The sequence below is a fragment of the Drosophila suzukii genome, chromosome 3 (genome assembly GCF_043229965.1).
Source record: "Drosophila suzukii chromosome 3, CBGP_Dsuzu_IsoJpt1.0, whole genome shotgun sequence".
Classification (NCBI taxonomy): Eukaryota; Metazoa; Arthropoda; class Insecta; order Diptera; family Drosophilidae; genus Drosophila; species Drosophila suzukii.
Window position 1 is genome coordinate 63,766,471 of NC_092082.1, and position 20,164 is coordinate 63,786,634.

Here is a 20,164-nt window from a genome sequence, read left to right on the forward strand (position 1 = left end):
GAGATGGCAAAGCTCGAAGCTTAAGTAGCTGTAAGCCGGGTATCAATGCACGTGAGTGGCAGGGATGTCGGCGACTTAGTGGCTCAGCGGCCATCACGTGCCAGGCCAAATTGAAAGACTTATGACCGCTGCTGCTGCCATGCGGCTTTCATAACAGGAACCGCTTAAATTAACCTCCCGCCTTCGGCAATCAAATACCGCTCTCCAAGGCGCGAAAATGCATAACGCGATAATAGGCAGCCCGGTAATCATACGCCGCGTTGGACTGTGGTCCAAGATGGCAAAAATAACAGTGAGAACATGTACGTAACGTTTATACAGTGCAAACAATGTTGACTTGCAAATGTTTTCCATTTCTTAAAAATCACACGAAATATATCATTCAGTATTTATCACAGTTTGCATAGACATACTTTTTTGCTTAAGATAGAACTTATTTTGATACCTCAGCTTCTGTTGCAGACAACTGATAAGGATTATAAGAATAAGGATTACTTTAAAAATCAATTACAAAATAAATTATAAATAGAGAGATTGATAATACTTTTGTTATGTGGAACATAAGTGGTTGATTTTTGTATTTAAAAAAAAACATATCAATATTCATTATTGACAGACCCCGCTTAAAACAGTTGATAAAAGCTAATAATCAATTTAAAATATCATATATTTAGTTATAATGTTATTTTCCTTAACTTAATATAGATTAAAGTTTTAACTGGCATTTCCTAAGATATTATTGCCAAAAAGTATTCAATTCTATTTAACAACTTTTAGATGTTATTGCCTTGGATGGTATATATTTTTTAATGTATCTCTTGTAGCTTGCAAAGATACAGTCAAATTCGGTGTATACATAGGTGTTTGATATTCTTAAGTGCCATTAATTGGAATAAGCAATCCATGAATGTTTACTGTTTCATATTCCTTTATGGAAAATAAATGCAAAATACCAGAGGTTAGAAACAGCCCTCTTCCACAATTCTTTCCCCGTTTTCCTCAGTGAAGTGTATGGAAATGGCCAACTGCCACGAAACAAACGGCGGACTTGGGCAACAAGTTAATTGCAATAACAACAAGAGGCACAAATACAACACGCACAGAGCCATTAAAAATAATGCGAGCTAAAACAAGGCCCTTTGCCCCTCTCCAGACCCTTGAGCACCATCATTTGTCGCACACGAAACGCGTTAATTATGGCCATTGCAGTTTTCCCCGCTTTCCCACTTTCCCGCCGATGCGCCCACCTTCCCACCCACAGCATTCATTAATTACTATGCAAGCTAAGCGCTCGGCAAAAGTTTTGGACAGGGCCGCTCGCATACTTTGACATGCAAGCGCAAAGTGTCAAATTAATTTTTAATCGCCGTCGCCCGAATGTTGCCAAATAATAGATTTAGATGGGTCGTGCGTTGTAATTAAAGTTTTTGGCATCTGGCGCCGCAGTTTAAGGCGAGCTCAGGAAGGTCAGGTCGTTTGGGCCGACATGTGTGGGTGGGTCATCACCACCCCATTCCCACCCCATCCCATTTTCGTTTTCATTATGCATTGTTTGACTTGGCTTAGTCGCCGCTGTCATCGGCATCCTTGTCACTAGCTCTGGGCCATAATAATGCACTTTAATGCGGCGCCGAGCATCGGCAATAGCAATCTATTGACATTTGACACTTGCAAATTAAACGCTCGCAGGCAACATCAGCAGTGGAGGAGCCTGGCTGTCTGGTCGTTCTGGCTGCACAATTTATTGACACCTTATTTGGCAACGCACACCCAAATGGCACAACTCGTTTTGCGGTTTGCACATGCAATTTACATGTGTAATTTTTTGGAGCGGCCCAGGCATGAAAAGTTGCCGCTCATCGTCAGTGGCCGGGACCGCAGGACTACGACTAGAGTCCAAATGACAGCTGGACGACAACTTCGTTAAACGAACTGCAGTCCGCTCGAAAACTACACTGCAGGAATGCGTTTAGATGGGGAATTTCGTAAATACTTTCTGGGGTTTCAGGGGATGATGTACCGGAATTACTAGTAATCTTTCTAATAGAACTTTCTTGATGCATGGTAATATTTATTACAAAGGATTATAGGATGTTTACCTCAATAACAACTATTTTGTTGTACTGTTATTATTAACGATAATGAAATATTTTTTGAACTACTCGATTATAAAGGATACTAAGTGTAATGTAAATGTATTATATTATTACGAAGAGTCAAGTTAAGGATATGTTTCTGTTATAAAACACCATCATTAAGTGCTTCAAATTAAATTAACCTAACTTAAAGGATATTTGTTTCCATAAAAGTATGCTATAATAGTTATCTATGATCTATATTTTGGACTTTTAAGATAATGAAATACCATACCTAATGCTTATATCCTAACTCGATTTTGTTTGGATTAGATAGAATTGAATGAAATGCCATCACTAAATGCTTATATCTTAGCTAGATTTAGTTTAGATGAGATAGATTTGAAGAAATTCTAATTTGCAGAGATTGGCATATATAATATATATTCTTTATAGATATATATATATATTTCCCCTCATTCGACACCGAAATTTCTGCAAGTGCACCGTTCGCTCCAGTCAGTGTGCGCTGCATAGACCCTTTTGCCGTTGGACATAATCGATTTACTGTTGTCGGGATTGTGGACTCCATTCTACGCATTTCATCAAAGGGCCCAGTGTTTGGGCCATGAGTGGAGAGCACTTCTCGGCTGCATAACCAGCTCCAATGAATTATAATTAATGATTGCGGCTTGAGCGGCGGCTTAGCATTTGAAATTTATAGCGGGGCCACTTGGAAATTGCTAGGGCACAATAAATTTAAATTAGCACTAGGCGAGGTGGAATACTCACAATAAATAACTGGACAAGGTCAGAGCGGTCCAAAGGATCCGTCGCCGGCCGCTTAAATTTAGTGGCGAATTTAATATTTTTATTGCCACTCATTATTGTTGTGATTATTATTAATGCCTGGGCCCGGACCTATTCAGCAGGGTCTTGAAAACACAAAAACGCCGCTCAAAGCCACACACACAACTTGCATCATTAACATATTCACAGTCTATTAATTTGCTGAGAGCGTGTTGTAGTCGCCATTCCACCGCCACTGCAGTCTCAAGTCGTCATCAGTATAAACATCAACATCGCATCAACATCAAGCCCATTCTCGTCGGTTGGCTCACTCCCTGGGCACATAATTAGAAAGTTTTGCACTTAAATGCAAGTTGAGCATGCGGGCCACTCGAATGAAAGCATTAAGCCAAAGTGCAAGCCAAGCACACATTTGAAAATTGTGCTCTAATAGCTGGGTGCCAGCGGCCAGGGAAATGGAAATGGATATGGAACTGGGTCTACAACTGCAACTGGGTCGCTTTTCCGGCGGGGTTTTCGTCCAGTTATTAGCGTAATGCTAATTGACCCAAGAATCAGCGAAGGAAGCCCAAAGATCTAAGCACTCCTACTAATCAAAAACGTTGTGTTTTGTTAAAGGAAACATCTCCCGAAAAGATCCTACAAGTTTTACCGGATTTACGAAAGTATACATATCAAATCACTAATCTCTAGCACCAGTTCTGAATACCATTTCAAATACAATCCAAACATTATGTTCTAATATCTAAGTATATAAGTATTTGTTTTTCCTTAATTGTTACTTTATATTTTATCATATATTAATTATTTATTTACTTTATAATAATAATGGTAGTAATATTTGTAAACTACAATACCAATACAAAAGCGAAAAATCAATAATCTTCTGAAATTTCAAATCATTTTTACACAAGCTAATAACTATATGGTTTCATGGTCCCCGAAATTAACCAATAAAAGTCAATAAAAAATTACAAAATTAAAAATACACGTGATATAAATATGATTCGGATACCAACTACATAATCGCATGTTTGGGAATGCACCTGGAATACTGGCTGTAATTAAATAGTACCGTCCGCCTCCAGTTAAGCTCTTAATTTGTTATTCATTTTCCATCTCCCAGGGGCAAATACAAATTCAGCAAACATGCGGCGTGTATAGTTCAAATTATCGAAAGGAAAATGATTTTCAATAGTTAAACTAACTGGATCCGGGCGAGTGGTTTGCCTCATGCTGACCACTCGGCTCGCAAATTTACCGTTATGCATTTGGGCATTAAATTGCTGATAAATACACGAAATTGTATGTCATTAAAAATTAATTAAGAGCAAAATATACAAACGCATTCAATACATGTGCACGGACCAAACAAAGTAAACTCAATTTATTTTTATTAAATAAAATGTCAAACGGCAATGAGAGTACTTTATGCGCGATCCCGACCCCAAACCAGGGCCGGAAATCGCAGTTTCCATATACCAAAATAAATATGCATAAAAATTCATTTAACACTTGGCCACTCTCAAATTTGATACGCTAAACTGGGCCCGAACGGAGGAAAAGGCTCGAAAGTGTCCCTGCTCAGGATTGTCATTGATATTCATGAGCCCGGGGCGTTTGAACTTGACAGTGATTAAGATTTGGCCCCCTCCTCTCGGCCGGCGGAGAAAGGCTTCTGGCATTTGCTTTACAAATGTAAATTAGACCGCCATTTTTTCGGGCCAGATATTTTAATTTAGTCTGTAAAAATGACACGGCCGCAAACAAAAAGCAAACGGCGAACGGCGAACAGCAGGAGGGCAAGCTGCCAGCTGGAGCAGGACTTGCCTTTTGTTTTCCGTAAGCGTTACCATCTTGCTGGTGTCCCTTTTCGCTTCCATACCCTTGCAAAGGATACACAAATATGAAAAAGTGGCTTGTAACGTGCACAGAAAGCAAACCTTAAAGGATACCTTTTTAAATGCCACAGAAATTTCTTCACTTGGAACTTGAATTGATGTACTTAAGAAATCTAACTTAAGATATTTATATATCCCCCTCCATTAATTCCGAATTAATTAGGTCAAAAGTGAATTCCGTTTTATTGTGTTCTGACCTTAACTCAAGCAAAAAATTATATAACAATTTTCAAAACAATATAAAAGTGTTATATTTTTAAATTATCCATTTGATATTATATCTCTTTAAGGGTTATTTTTATCCTCAAATAATTAACCATAGTTCGTAAGGACTAAGTACAAACGAGTTCTACAGATTTAGTATTTTAAAATATTATACTGAAAAAAACTTTAAGCAAGTGAACATATTATATCAAAAATAATTTTGAAGCTTGATTTCATTATGCTATGTCTAATTATATATTTTAAAAATCCATAGTTAGGTAAAATACCCAACTTTCATTTTCCAAGTTTATGTAGTTTACCAAGTAATATCTTGTATCTTTATGTTACTTAACCTTATGCAACAGATACAAAATATAAACGGAAAGAGATTGAATTTAGTGGGTAGTTATGGAAGCGGTGTTTGGATTTCGTAAAAAGGCGTCTTTCCTGAAGGTCTGACGGGTAAAGACTGTTATTCTTGGACAATATCTATCCGCATCGGGTGTGCCAAAATAGGACAAATATATCCCCTGCCCGTTCCGGGAATGCCGGGTTAACAAGGGTATTTGGGGATTCATACCCCGCAGCCAGCAGTTTTTCCGTGGTTTTTTCGCATTTTGCGGTGTTGATTTCGCCAGTCAAAAGCGTGGTTACATCAAAAGGGTTGGCCCACGCGCTCGAAGCGGGCCTCGGCTATGGAAATTTTTTCCGCGGTCCTCTGTCCAACCTCCTGTCGAATTTCTATGCTAAAATGTCAGGCAAAAAGCCGAATGAAACCAAATAAATGCAAACGATGTCAATTTAATGGCTGCTGTTGCTGTTGTGGCTGCTGCTCCCGCTTCTAAGCTTCGTAATGTGTAATGTCTTTTTGAAAATCACGGCCCCACTCACCCCGCCCATAAAGTTTTATCAGGCTCTTGCAGCCAGCTCGCCGGCTCCTCCAAACTCAAAAAATAACAAAAAACAGAGTAAAAAATAAGTCAAGCAAAAAATAGTAGAAAAGTTGCTGCTGCAACGGACAGGGCAAAGTAAACTTTAATTATAGCTGGCCAGAAATTTTCTAATGAATGCCTCCTGCCTGAAAATTCAGCTCGCCCCGTTGCGTTTTCTATTTGCCCACTTCCACTACTCGTACTATTTATTTTTTGTTTATTTTCGGGCCCTCCTGTGTCCGCTTGCCTTATTAAAACTTTCTGTCAACTTCTTTTCTTTCCCGGGCTTTAAGCCCTCCGCTCATCTGTTGCCATAGAGCCATAGAGTCTTGGATGCGACTGCGACTGGGAATCTGGGGATCTATGAGCCCGAATTTATTCGGCTTTGCATGACAACGGAAAAGTCAGAAATTTAATTAGATCTAAATGCTGGGCGGACTTTCTAATGTGACGCTATACTCTGGTTGTGCGGCTTGTGTTGCTTCTGTTTTTTATGCAATTTGTCGTAAGAAGTTGAATTTTTTCGGCGTTGCCAGGCCAGAAATTGTTTAATTAAAAGTTTCGTTCTGCCAGTCGGGGAAGTACAAAATAAGGAATGGCTGAAGGATGTTGGCCTTGTTTCCTATTTTTGCCGCCTTCGCTTTCACTTTCGCCGCCCCTCGGCTCCCGGGCACTTTAAACATTTCCATACAAGCGCCATTTCGTTTTCATTAATTAAACGCCAGGCAACTCAGCCATCGGTTGACTAATATTATTATTAAATGCCTTTTCATTGAGCTTTTGTCCGCCTGGCCTTTTGTGCCCTCGGTGATGCGGGAGGCAGCCATTCAAGTTGAAAGTTGCCCAATTGTAATTAAATAAATACGCAGTGCTCAATTCCCGAATATGGCTTTCAATATGCATTATAATTATGCCTACTTAAGGTCACATCAAAGTCGGCGCGCTAAGATGTTGCGCATAACAATGTGCCAGCCAAAGTGATTTTAATTAACAAATTATCAATTAATAATGGCCCTGGCAGCCGTTGCGCAAATAGCGCAAGTGAAGTGAGTTATTTGAATGGGGTCAGATTGGGTAGTTCAGACCAATTGGCAAATATAGGTGGGGAAAAGCGACATTTCCTTCGATACTAAGAACGGAAATTTTTCTTAGAAACATGGGAGCTACCCCCAACACTTTTGTGGTGAAAATATATTGTTGCATATTTTTGGTCACACTTTAAGGAGATTTTAAATCTTCAAAGATTTCCGTGGCATTCTGATAAAAAGCTCTTCAAGCTGGAATCAGAACTTTTAAAGTCTTAAGAAATCTGTAAATATTACGATACGATTCCATCGATATTAAAATGAGAAATTTTTCTTAGAAGCATGGTTCAACCCCCAGAAATTTTATGGTGAAAATATATTGTTGCATACTTTTGGTCACACTTTAAAGACATTTTAAATCTTTAGAGATTTCCGTGGCATTCTGATAAAAAGCTCTTCAAGCTGGATTCGGAACTTTTAAAGTCCTTGGAAGTCTGTTAAATCTGAAAATAATACGTAAATTGTAATTCAAATTAACAAAATAAAATGGGATTTCAAACTGGGCTTTGCTGCCGAATCATCTTCACTTATCCCTCGCTTACTACTCATCCTGTCACCGTTGATGGTTTCCAAAGAGCACTGCCGTAAAAAGAAACGGATAGAGCGTAGAAATATATAAAAGAAACCAACTTTTCAGCCCAATCAATCTGCTGCTGAAAGAGAAATGGAAGATTCTTTGATTGGATTTGCCAGGAGAAGAGCAGCTCACAGTCACATCAGCACTCTTCACTCTTTTTGGCAGTTGCAGACAAAAGCCTAGAAAAATATTTGCTTAAATTTGTTTGCAGTCCACCCCACACAGAGTGTTGCAAAAATTCAGTTGGCAATTAAAACGCAAAGCGAGCGCCACTTGAAGTCCCTGTAAAACCAATCAAAAAATACCATATCAGTGCGGACCTGGGCGAAGGGATTGTGGTTCGAGGTTCGGGGTTGGATGGGTTGTCCTGGTGGCAAACACTGATAATGGCAAAAGTTCAGGGCCCCCGCACACACAAACGCAATGGAGCCAGTATTGTGTGCGATACAACTGAGGTAAAACCCAAAGCAGACTGGCCGCAGTGGAAACTTTTCGCCAAGGGTTGACACCCATTTGAGCTGCGCTTTAGAATATTCCGCAAACAGAACATAGAACCGTGTGCGAAAGCGAAACGGATGGGTGGGATCCAGATGGAACACGGTGGAAAAATCACTAATTTAGGGTCAGGAATACTTCCTTAGAACGCAGATCAGTGCGCTTTGAAAGTCAATAGAGAAACAGAGTCCACTGACAGAACAAGAATTTATTTATTGATGATTGTATCCATCTTTGTATAAACTATATGTTTTTCAGATCGTCTTTAGAGGAACAGAATTTTTCATATATGTCAGATACCTTCTCTTAACGTAATTTTTTTTAAATTAATACCAGCTAAAAAGTTATAAGGACTTTTTAAAGTTTTTCACGAAATGTCCCAAATAAATTATTAATAAAGTCCGGAACTTCAAAAAAATTTTAAGTATAGAATTGTATACTTAGTATTAAAAGAAATCAGAGTAAGCTCACTTTGAAGCATTAAAACTAAAGTTTTATTCTTTTGCAAACCTTAAAGAGGAACTGCTGAGTCAACTTCAATATATTTTTAATGTAATCAAATATTTTTGGTCATTATCCAATTTTGTAAGATTACAGAATTCTTATTGTATTGTCACTAGATATTTTTTGCTTAATAGACATGCTGTCTAATTCTTCATTAAAAAAATGAAAAATTTCTTTAGATTTGTATTATGTACCGATCCGTCTTCTACCTTATGAGTTTTGGCATTGCTTACAAAGATGTCCCAGAATATTTAAAATAACGATACTAAAACTACTCCCCATTTAATCGATTTTTTTCAGTGCAAAGGCAACCGCCACAGAAACGTGCACACAAACAAATTAGCAAAAGGAGCAACCCAAAGAGAAAACAAGCACAAATAAACCTCTACGGGAGAAATGTCCGAGCGTCTCCGGTGTTTTTTGTCTGTTTTCTTTTTTTTGCTTTTTGTTTTTGCCATCCAGGGGGCGGAGCTGGAGGCTGCTGCAAATGTGCCAAAGTTAATTAAGATCGAAATCAATATTGGCCCTTTAGCTAAAAGCATCAAACAATCCCAACCTGCCCGGCCGGCCTTTCCATTCCATTTCTAACATTTCTAATGCGCCCCGTGGGCGTCACCCACGCAGCAACAAGAAAATCAACAAAATGTGTCAAACTGTGGCAACGGCAGGAGCAAAGTTCCCAATTCACTCGGACCGGACGGACTGGAAAAATAATTTAAGATATTTTGTGTTTGCTAATCCGAATTGTCCGTAACTTGGCCATGGTTAACACATTGCCGCATCTTTGATTTGGTGTCTGGCCCCGAAACTAAAGTATGTAATTTAATTTGCCTAAACTTGGATACTTTCATGTTGGCCGGCCAAATGGAATGTCTCTTTTATGCCCGATCCCCGTTTCCTGCCCCCTTTGTAATTAAATGACGAGCTTTTCCTGCTGAAAGTGCGAAACTAGCACCGAAATTCCCAGCAGAACTATGCCAGTAAATGGAACAGAATGGTCTCGGAATGAAATCTGTGTCGCTGCGAAAGTTTCCTTTTGTGAGTGCGGCATAAAGAAATAGTTGGAAAGATTCATTACAAGTGGAATCAAACTTGTATTAACTGGTGGCCTTCCTTGTTCCCCAAAAAAGCGAACGAAATGGATGGAACTTGTGGGGAGCAATCTGTTCTGGTTCATATTAAGTGTTGTTTATTGACCCTCAATCGAATGGGTTGTTCTACTGGTGATGAAGATGTGAAAAGACGTTTTCAAATCATTAAAATAATAACAAAATAATTCTGTTCGGTTTCCTATGTAAACACAGCTTCAATGTGCAACAAAAAATGCAATAAAATAACTAGTTAATGCACATTGCGCCGAACATGACAATTTTAAAACTCAATTAAAGCCCGCGTGTATTAAGACTTCTCCATCAAGTCATGCCCTTATCACGACCATTACATCCAACACAGAATCCCGCACTCATCCACTCGCATAACCATAAATTAATGCCATAACATGTGTAAAATCTGTAAAATCTACTTACTAAATGCACATAAATCGGCGATTTGTTGCGGTTGCAAACGCGCAGGAAAGAAGCGCAAATTAACATAATCCCGGTGATAATTGAAAAACACATTTGCGGCGATGTAACATTTTTTGAACAACAAATATCCCGATTATTGAGTGCGGACGATTGGGCGGGTCTGTTTCTGTTATTGCAGTTTAATCGCCATCGAGCCAGGCATTAAGTTTTGGCCACCGAAGCGATAAGCTGGCCAACAAACTTGCTTTGTGCCTCTGTGCAGATAAGCCACTGCCAGCATTATTCCGCAGCATAGTTTACAATGCGGCAGGTGCGATGTGCAGTTGTGCAGTTGTGTAGTGAGTTGTAACTCGTCTTCGGCTCGCCCTAATGCACCCGCGAGTCGAAATTAATTGCCAAGCATAATTGTGGCACAAAGTTGCACTCCACTCCGGCTTAAAGTCGCCAATGGTCGAAATAATTGGGCCAGGTGGCCAAGGACCATAAAATGCCCGATGGACAGCCAGGTCCGACTTCAGCTTTTGGCTTCGCGCAGACGACCGAAATAAAATTAAAAGTTTGTGTGTGCACTTGGCCAGCTAAATGCATAAAATCTGATATTTTACGGGGGCCAAAGTCTGTCCTGCATCGCCAGGACTCCCGATCCGATCCGAAGCCCCTCGACTTCTGCCGCCCCCATCTCTGAGTTCTTGTTGGTCCCGGTCCCGTGACAATTGCAACCGGAAACGCGCATAAATGTTGGCAACTAACTCGATTTTTCGCCCACGCCACTGTTGCTGTAGCTGCTGCTGTAAAATATGGCAGCAACATTGTTGGAGGGCGGGGGAAATGCTCTTGGAAATTCGAGACCCAACTTTCGTCTGACTTTCTCAATTCGGTTTAAAGAATTTTTTTAATTTATAGACCGGCGTTTAATTTTAATATTTGTAAGCTTGTTGAGGTGGTTTTAAAAAATTTTTTAATTTATAGACTGGTGCTTAATTTTAATATTTGTAAGCTTGTTGAGGGGGTTTTAAAGAATTTTTTACATTTATAGACTGGTGTTTAATTTTAATACTTGTAAACATGTAGAGGTAGTTTTCTTTATGGTTATACTTCAAATTTGTTTATTTAATAATTATTTATGTTAAAATATGAATATCTACAAAAAAACTTCTGAAAAACGCAAAGAACCTTAATATACATATTTTTAATTAAAAAGTATTTGGGTTTGACCATACAAAGTGATTGCAGACATTTATTTAGATAAGAAATATTTGTTTGAATATTTCAAACTTAATTATTCTGGTTATTTCACATTCTTTTGAAATTTTTTTAAAATTTTACTGTTTGTAGAAAATATAGTATCAACGATTTGTGTAAGCAAATATAATTGTTTATTTCTATATTAAGCCAATGTGTTTTTTAAGAATATTATACAAATGCTTATTTTTATGTTCATAGATTAGAAGGGTATTTAGAGGTTCCTCAAAAAGACAGTAGGATTCTCTTGGTTCTTGGCAAATCACAGCACGCATTGCAGAGCACATACTTAACGCCTTTGGGGAGTCAAGAGTCCGAATTTCTATTTCCTGTGCGTGCTTACAAAACACTTCACAAGAAAAAAAATGTATAAGATAAGATTATCTTTTTGATATTTATACCCGTTACTCGTAGAGTAAAAGGGTATACTAGATTCGTCGGAAAGTATGTAACAGGCAGAAGGAAGCGTTTCCGACCCCATAAAGTATATATATTCTTGATCAGGATCACAAGCCGAGTCGATCTAGCCATGTCCGTCTGTCCGTCTGTCCGTCTGTCCGTCTGTCCGTCTGTCCGGATGAACGCTGAGATCTCGGAAACTATGGGAGCTAGGCTATTGAGATTTGGCGTGCAGATTCCTGAGCTTCTTACGCAGCGCAAGTTTGTTTCGGCACAGTGCCACGCCCACTCTAACGCCCACAAACCGCCCAAAACTGTGGCTCCTACAGTTTTGATGCTAGATAGAAAATATTAACTGAAATGTAATGCTCTCATCAATACCTATCGATTGACCCAAAAAAAAGTTTGCCACGCCCACTTTAACGCCCACAAACCGCAAAACCCTGTGACGCCCACAATTTTCATGCTAGATAAAAATTTTTAACTGAAATGTATTGGTCTCGTCAATACCTATCGATTGATCCAAACAAAATTTGCCACGCCCACTCTAACGCCCATAACGCTTAAATCTGTATACCGCCGGTAGGTGGCGCATTTTAATCTCGCTTTGCTGCTTGCATATCTCCATTTAGCTGAGTAACGGGTATCTGATAGTCGAGGTACTCGACTATAGCGTTCTCCCTTGTTATTGTATATTTTTCACTAAGAAATTTTTTTTGGATTTTGTAAAAATGTTTGAAATATTATTTTAAAAAGTATCTTTTAAATTAAGGTTACCAGATATTTAAAATATGTTTCAAAGTGAATCATTTTTTGGTTAATGAAATTTCTAGCTACCTGATAATGATGATCAAAATAATAATAGGTAAAAAAGCAAATCAAAAATTCGTTCGTATAAGGTAAACTTCGATCCGTTTTCCTTCTGTGCAGCTACAATTTACATCTTTTGACTTTTGCCCAGCGAGTTTGGCTCAATTAACGGCCCAGCACAAAGACCAAAGTGCGGCATACTAATGTTTAATGTATTTACGGCCTAATTAGGGCCCAAAAATCGTTACTCATACGGCGGCGAGGCCATAAAAAGGTCATTGAAATTGGGCGCGCTGCACAGTTCATTAAAACGGCTGAATGGGGCATAATTTTCGAATTAAAATTCAAAAGTTTTCCAGGCCAAATAATGAAGCCGCTCCACAATCTGTTGCCAATAGTCAAAAAGTCATAAATTTCAAATGCAGCACCGGCAGTCGGGCCAGAACGTATGGCCCCAACCGCCGCCCCTTTGGAAAGTGTCGAAGGAGGCAAAGAAATTTGTCGTTTGTCGAATCGGAAAATTACTCCTGAATCCATCCATGCATTGTTGTCCAGAGGCCGGGGGAATCGGGGCGGTGTGCTGCCAATAATAATAATAATCATAACGGCAGAGGCATCGACATCCACGTCGGCATCGGCAACTTCACGCCGAAAGTGCCAAAAACATTTCAATGATGCTGCGACTGTGACTGGGACCCTGCCTCCGGAATTCGGCTGGCTCCTTCTGCCGCTGCAATAATTTTCGAATTTTCATTTGCCATTGCGCCTCCGAAACACAGCACAGATGTTGTTCTCCGACGGTGGATCGAAGAAAATACAGCCCCCCTGCCGCTACCCCGCCCCTGGCAATCGCAATTCAAAGAGACCCCCATTCCAGGGTCCAATTGAAAAGCGATTTTTCTTTTTTCCCCGTAAATTATGTGCCAGAAATTGGACGTTTGGGTTCGGATTGCTGCCACTCCTTGTGTATCGAGGTCCTGGCTCAGGGTCTCCATAATTATGTGGGCCCCTTGGTCGCCGGGATAATTTGTTTGTTATGTAAGTTGGCTTAGGTAAGCAGCGGCGCATTGTTGGCCATCCGTCAACAGCTGCAGGGAATTAATTGGTTACACTTCAGCCGCCCGATGGGCATAATCCGGGCTGCTCACCTGTTGGAGGTTCCACTCCCTTCGGAATTGGATAATAGGTGCGAGGGGCTCGAGTTCGGCTTGGCTTTCATAAGGTGATTAAAGTCCTGGAGTCCATAATGAGAGCTAGGCTTCCTGTCAGAAATTGAAGTGCAAAAAGATTTGATCAATATCATTAATAAATACTAAATTGTAATTTATCTAGTCCACAACTTCAAAAGTAATCAGGATGCCTTAAAAAAAAATGAACGGAGCATACAAGCATTTTCTTAAAATAATTAACAGTTAATTATTTACTATATGAACTAACATTGTATTTTCTTAAAAATTCAATATAAAAGAATATTATTAAAATGCGTGGACATTTTTAGTATTTTTAAATAATTTCTTATCTTATTAACTACACTGTGTAAAGTATTTAAAGTATTAGATATAATTTACTTCTTAAATACTTAAAGAAAAGTATAAAGATCACTTGAAGACAAACTATGTAACATTTTAATAGTACCTACTAAATAGTATCCCATCCGACAGCAACTCCCCCAAAACATCAAAATCACTCTTGAAATAGTTCCCAATCAGTGGCTCTAGCTGTTGATTACTGGATGACCAAGCTAATCTGGCCGAGGTAATCTACTGCAATGGTTCCGGGTAAAGAGAACTACGATCAGCTCAGTCATCAATTAGTTACTGGGCTATTTGTTTTTTCTCCTTGTTTTCACTTCCTTCAAGGTCCCTTCTTCGATTTCCCATCCCCAGAAGCACTTTCCATTGTCGTATTTATTTTCAATTATAACGCATGCCACTTTGTAATGGTCCTTTATTATTATTTGCACTGAATATTTTCCTATATTTGTAGAGAGCTTTTCTTCCCGCTGTTGCGTTTTCTTCTTCCCTTTATTACATGCCAAACATTTTTCATATTTTCCGCATTACTTGCATTTATATACAAAGCGTCAGACTGGCTCACACTTACACACACAATGTTATCTCTCCGCTTCCGGCTGAAAGAATTTCTTAGCGCACTAAGTCCCTCTCCTTTCCGCTTTTCCGCTTTTCCTGTTTTCCACCGACGGACGGTGAGTTTCTCCTCCTGCGCACAACATCGTGACCACCAAGTTGTCTTGGAAAATGGTCAAAAAATAAATGGATGATTGAATGAAAACCCCGCCAGCTGGCAAGAGGAAAACTCTGTACGTACGGCAAAAAGTGGCCAGCAAAAGTCCGAGTCATCCGAGTCTTTAAAGCCAATGGCGGCCGCCAATTTCCGGCTCTGCGTTTTCGTGTTCGCCATCTTCCCTCGCCGACTTCCTGGGATACTTGTGCTCGAACCCGTCCTTTTTTGGCAGTCCACTGCAACGTCTTGCATTCATTGGCCATAAGCTAGCAATTTGTGTGTGCCCTGCTTAAAGTTCACTCAAAGTTGGTTGGCCCAATTTGGCCGTCGCTTCTTCTGGTCCAGATCCAGTTGGAGCTGCCTTATTTAATTTGGAGCCAGTCCGAGTCCGAAGTTGGGGCGAGGTCCGAGCCCAGACTCCGTGCTCCGTGCTCCGGAGTCCGGAATCCAAGTCAATTGCCAGGCTAAATTCTAGCTGCTCCAATTTCGCGGAGGATTGGCGGCAACGAGAGTCAGCCAGGGTCCGCGGCCATTAAAATACTTGTTTTCGCTGGCCTTATTATTACATACATATTTTCTTTTCTGCTCGCTGTCATCTTGTTTCACAGCCACATTCCCTTCTCAGCACTGAAAATATAACCAAGAATCTGGAACCGCAGGAGGGAAAAATATTTAACGGAAAATAGAGTAGTTTTTAATTCGCATGCTTTAAAAATAATCTTTCAGATCTTTAGCTTAGGGTTAGTACTTAAAATAATAAAACCATGACTAGCCCAAGGTAGATCTCAAGTGGGATTTGCATAGCCCAAAGTGTCAATACTTAAAATAATAAAAACGGGATTTATTTTAACCCAAGGTTTATGTATTTTCTTATTTTTATAAAAAAGAAATTCAGGTATTATAATTATTCAAATTCCAAATGGGTGAAAATAACGTTTTAGACTATTAATTAAATATATTTTTATATTTATTTACTTAATTTAAATGTAAATATTAATGTTAAATTATAGCTAACGGTAGGATTTAGAGCCATGGCAGCTTAGGCCTTCCGCTCGGGGTTTGAATTTGCTTGTGGGCTTACTATAATTTTACATAATATTACTATAATATTTACAAAATTAAATATTTATAAGAGATATTAGTGTGGGTTGTACCTAAATACAACGATCCTTTTTCACATTTTGTATGTGATTTTCGAAATGTTAGGGTTGTATTTTTATTTAAAACACACCTTTTAATAGTATTTTAAGTAATTCATTTTTAATTTCCTATTTGAAAATATGTATTTATTCTAAAGCTTAGAGGTAATTTTTCCTTCGTGCACCCAGACAAGCAGTCTGCAACGCGTCTTCGGGGATAATTGAAATTGTTTGCACAATTTTACACTCCAAAGGCTAATGGAGTAGTCGACCGAGTCGACTGACTGGGCGCCTGCCTAACTGAGGCGAGGCCACCCAGCCAACTGCCACGCAGCCGAGCCAGTCAACCAGATCCATGGCACTGAGGAAAATACACGGCGATGTGGGTCGTGATCTAATGGAGGGCGAAATTTCATAACGACAAAGTTGTCCACCTGAAATGCAAATTAAATTCTTGGTACAAGAAAAAAATAAAATCATTAATAAGTATTTAATATAGTATAACAAGTGTGAGCGATTCGTTTTATGTGATAGATAAACAGGACCAATTTTGATTGAAATAATTTTTAATTAAGCGGAATACCATAACTACCGTACTAAGTAATAAATAATAAATAATAATGGTAAATCTTGTTTTGGCAAAATTTTCTGTAAGCCCTTAGAATTATGCTAAATTGTCGTGTCATGGTCCATCAAAACCATAATATTACTTTAAAATAGACCGATTTTTGGATCTCTTATAGTTAACATTTGTTTGGAGGTATCTCCCAAACTTTGTTTAATCACCTAACACAAGTCACGTTTTATTTCTTCTGGTGCTCCGACAACGCGCTAACTGGAGGCCATTCTCCGAGCTGCGAGACGAGAATGGCGAACTGGAGACGGGGATTTCTGGGCCGGAGTGGGCCGGAGTGGGAATCTGGAGCACCACAAAGCGAAACGCCAGCGCCAAAGCCAAAGCCACCGCCCGGGGCTGCACCGCCAGAAGTTGCTGCCAATGAAATGTTAAGCAAATTGAATTTCTGCATAACAAATTGCAATGCAGATAATTTGTGCTAGATAACAAAGAAAGCCGAGCAAGGCCACAAAGTGGGCAAATCAAACAATTAAATAATATAAGCTGGCTGACCTTGGGGGCGGCGATGCCGGGCATTCCACAGAAAGGGGCAGCATCTTGAAGGCCTTCCCATTCGTAGCATATTTTGTTGGGCAAATAACAAGAGCAAAAAACTACAAACATTTCGGGCATTGCTGACTTTTACTTTGTTTGAAACCCATTGAAATTCTCAATATTCAAGGAATTCGGATTTGTATATTTAAATAATACAACTGCTATTCCTCTTACTTAAAGTTAATTTGATTTGGAAATTAAACTCAGGAAAACTAATCATTTGATTAAAACATTTCAGACTAAAATGGTCAAGATAGAATTTCTTTAAGAAATATGTTTTGGTACCTAGAACTGAAAGTTTTTAACTTGCGTAAACAAATACCTGAATATTATTACTTAGGTACTTTTTTAGCTAATGGGAATATAAAAACATTTTAAAAACCACGTAGACAATTAACCGAAACATTTGTAATTAAATGAATTATTAATTACGAATCTCAAAGTCTATTTATATATTGGTGAAAAATAAAATTACACATGCAATAACTTAATTTAATACAAATGTATAAACAATTCCATTTTTGGCTTTAAAATTTAACTAATGCCTAAAGGTTTTCGTACACATTAGAATAAACCATTTTAGATTAAGTTCTAAAACCAGTAATATCCCCAAGTATAAATGTAAATGCTAAAACGGAACGCCCTAGTACTGCAATCAACCCACATGCGAGGTTTAATTAGCTGTTATGAAATCTGAGCGGTTCCAGATCCACAATAACTTGGGCACGCTCTTTTCAGCCAGTCCGTCCTGTCCTCTGATTGGAATGCAATTACACTGGTAATTACAAGTTCTGCCGACTTGGCCTTGGCCTGAACACGAGCTGGGGCTCGGGCCTGACAGACAGGCGGGCCAAGTGAAAGCCGGGGAAAAAGAAAGCCATTTGCATATTAGAAGTGCTTTTCACACCTCAGACACACAGTCACACCCGCGGCGGGGGCTTCCCCTTTTCGCCGTTTATTGTTTGTGTACGCACGCATAACGCCTGCAAATAAAAGAAGAAATTACAGCTCATTAGAAAATGAAACAAAAATGCAAATAAAACGAATGCAGAGCTGCGGGGGATGGCTCCGAAAGGAAAGCCCAAGAAGAGCAGTAAAAGCAAACAGCAGGCGGGCTACAAAAAGGATTCAGCCAAGGCAGGAGCATCAACAAGGCACTCGGAGAAAATCACAGGGGTTATGTGTTATATTTCTGAAATTATTTTAGAAATCTTGAACTATTGCTCCTTCAATCGGATGTACTCCCTTTTGGAATACATCCTATTGATTTTAATACATACATACTATAGCGAATTTAGTGATCTATATATTATATCTGTAAACGTATGTTAAACAGCAATGTTCTATGTGATGCATATTTTTATAATACCATTTTTTGGAATTAATCTGGTCATACATACATATCTATAACGAATATATGGATCTATATATTATATCTGTAAACGTATATTTAACAGCAATGTTCTATGTGATATATATTTTTATAAATATCTTTTTTGGTATTAATTTTGTTCCAATAAAAAATACTACAAAAATTGTAATCCAAATGGACCTGTATTATTCAATGTGTGGTGTTTAAGACTTTTTTTTAGTGCCCGGCATCAGAAGTGAAAGCAACAACAGGATGTGCCAAGGCAGACGACGAGTGAAAAATGTAAATAAAATATGGCAAGGGCGCCGTGGGTGAGATGGGTGAGATGGGTGCAGTGGGTGGGGCAGGCGCAGGAGCCCAGGACCACTTGAACACGTTGTCAAGAAGTGTGGCTTGGTGTTTGCATACACAGCTCGCACACATTCACGGCCCGTAAGTATTTTCTTGCGCCCGGGTGTGCCGTGGGTGGGGTGGGTGTGTCTGCCGGTGGAAGAGGAAGCAGCAGCAGCCAGGACACATTATGCGTCGTTTAAATAGCCATAAATCTTGCATAAAAGCACGCGTCCAGCAACAACGGAGCCCTGAAGGACAGACCACTTGACTGCAACTTTAATACGGAAAATCAGTTGGCTAACGACGCTGCGGACGGCAACAACAACATTAGGGATATTTGCAACGCTAATTTCGCAGTCAGTTGAGAGTTTGGTGCACTCGCAAAAAAGGTTCCCTGAGCTATGATATTTTGACATTTCCTTAAAACACTTTAATTTAAGGAGATCTGAGGTCTTCAAAGAACTATATACGGACTATAAATATAGGAAAGGTTATCTTTGTTGATGATTATAATCACTCTCTTTTCACTCCTAAATGTTTTACACGCTGTTTCTTAAATACATTCATCTATAAATTTCTTTAGAATGATCTACAAAATTAAAACGCTGATTCAACGCAAATTTTTGGTATTTATTCAACTGTAGTGAATAGAAACCTGATAGGAAAAGAAGACTTTAAGGATTTTGAGCGGCTGCTTTCATTAATTACAGTTAATTAGGCACATATTTTATTAATTTTTCAGAAGTCTTTAACAATTTCCCTGCACCTCCAATAATTTTAACCTGAATTTCGGGTTAGTTTTTGTCCTGTGCAAATGGTGTAACACGGTTCATCAAGTCATTGGCCGCGCCCCATTAAAAGTTGAGCGCAAAATGAAGTTGACCAAAGTCATCGGCGGGTCAAATTGAATTTTGCCCCAAGGCGACGACGCGTCTCCGGCATCAATATGGACTCAAAGGGATCAGGGCTAAATGCTGCACGCAACGTCAACGCCATCCATCTTACTTAATGTCAGATGCAGTGCCGCCCGCAGCTCCAGGGGCACCCGCCCTGGGAAGCAGGTCCTGGAAGGGGAGCAGGAGCAGGAGCTGGCGGAGCTCAGCACTTTCCTCATTATGCGATGACAAAACAACAACTATTAAGCGGAGCAGCGGGAGCGGGAACAGCAGCGTCCACACTTTTATGATTTGCTAACGACATGAGCTGCGCTGCGTCCTGGCTGGTTGGCTGTTTAAAAATCAATTTCATCGCCGCGTGCAGTCCCTGCACTCGGCTCCTTCGCAGGACCCATTCCCCTGTTTATATTCCTGTCAGGCAGCGACATACGGGCCGTCGCCTGCACACA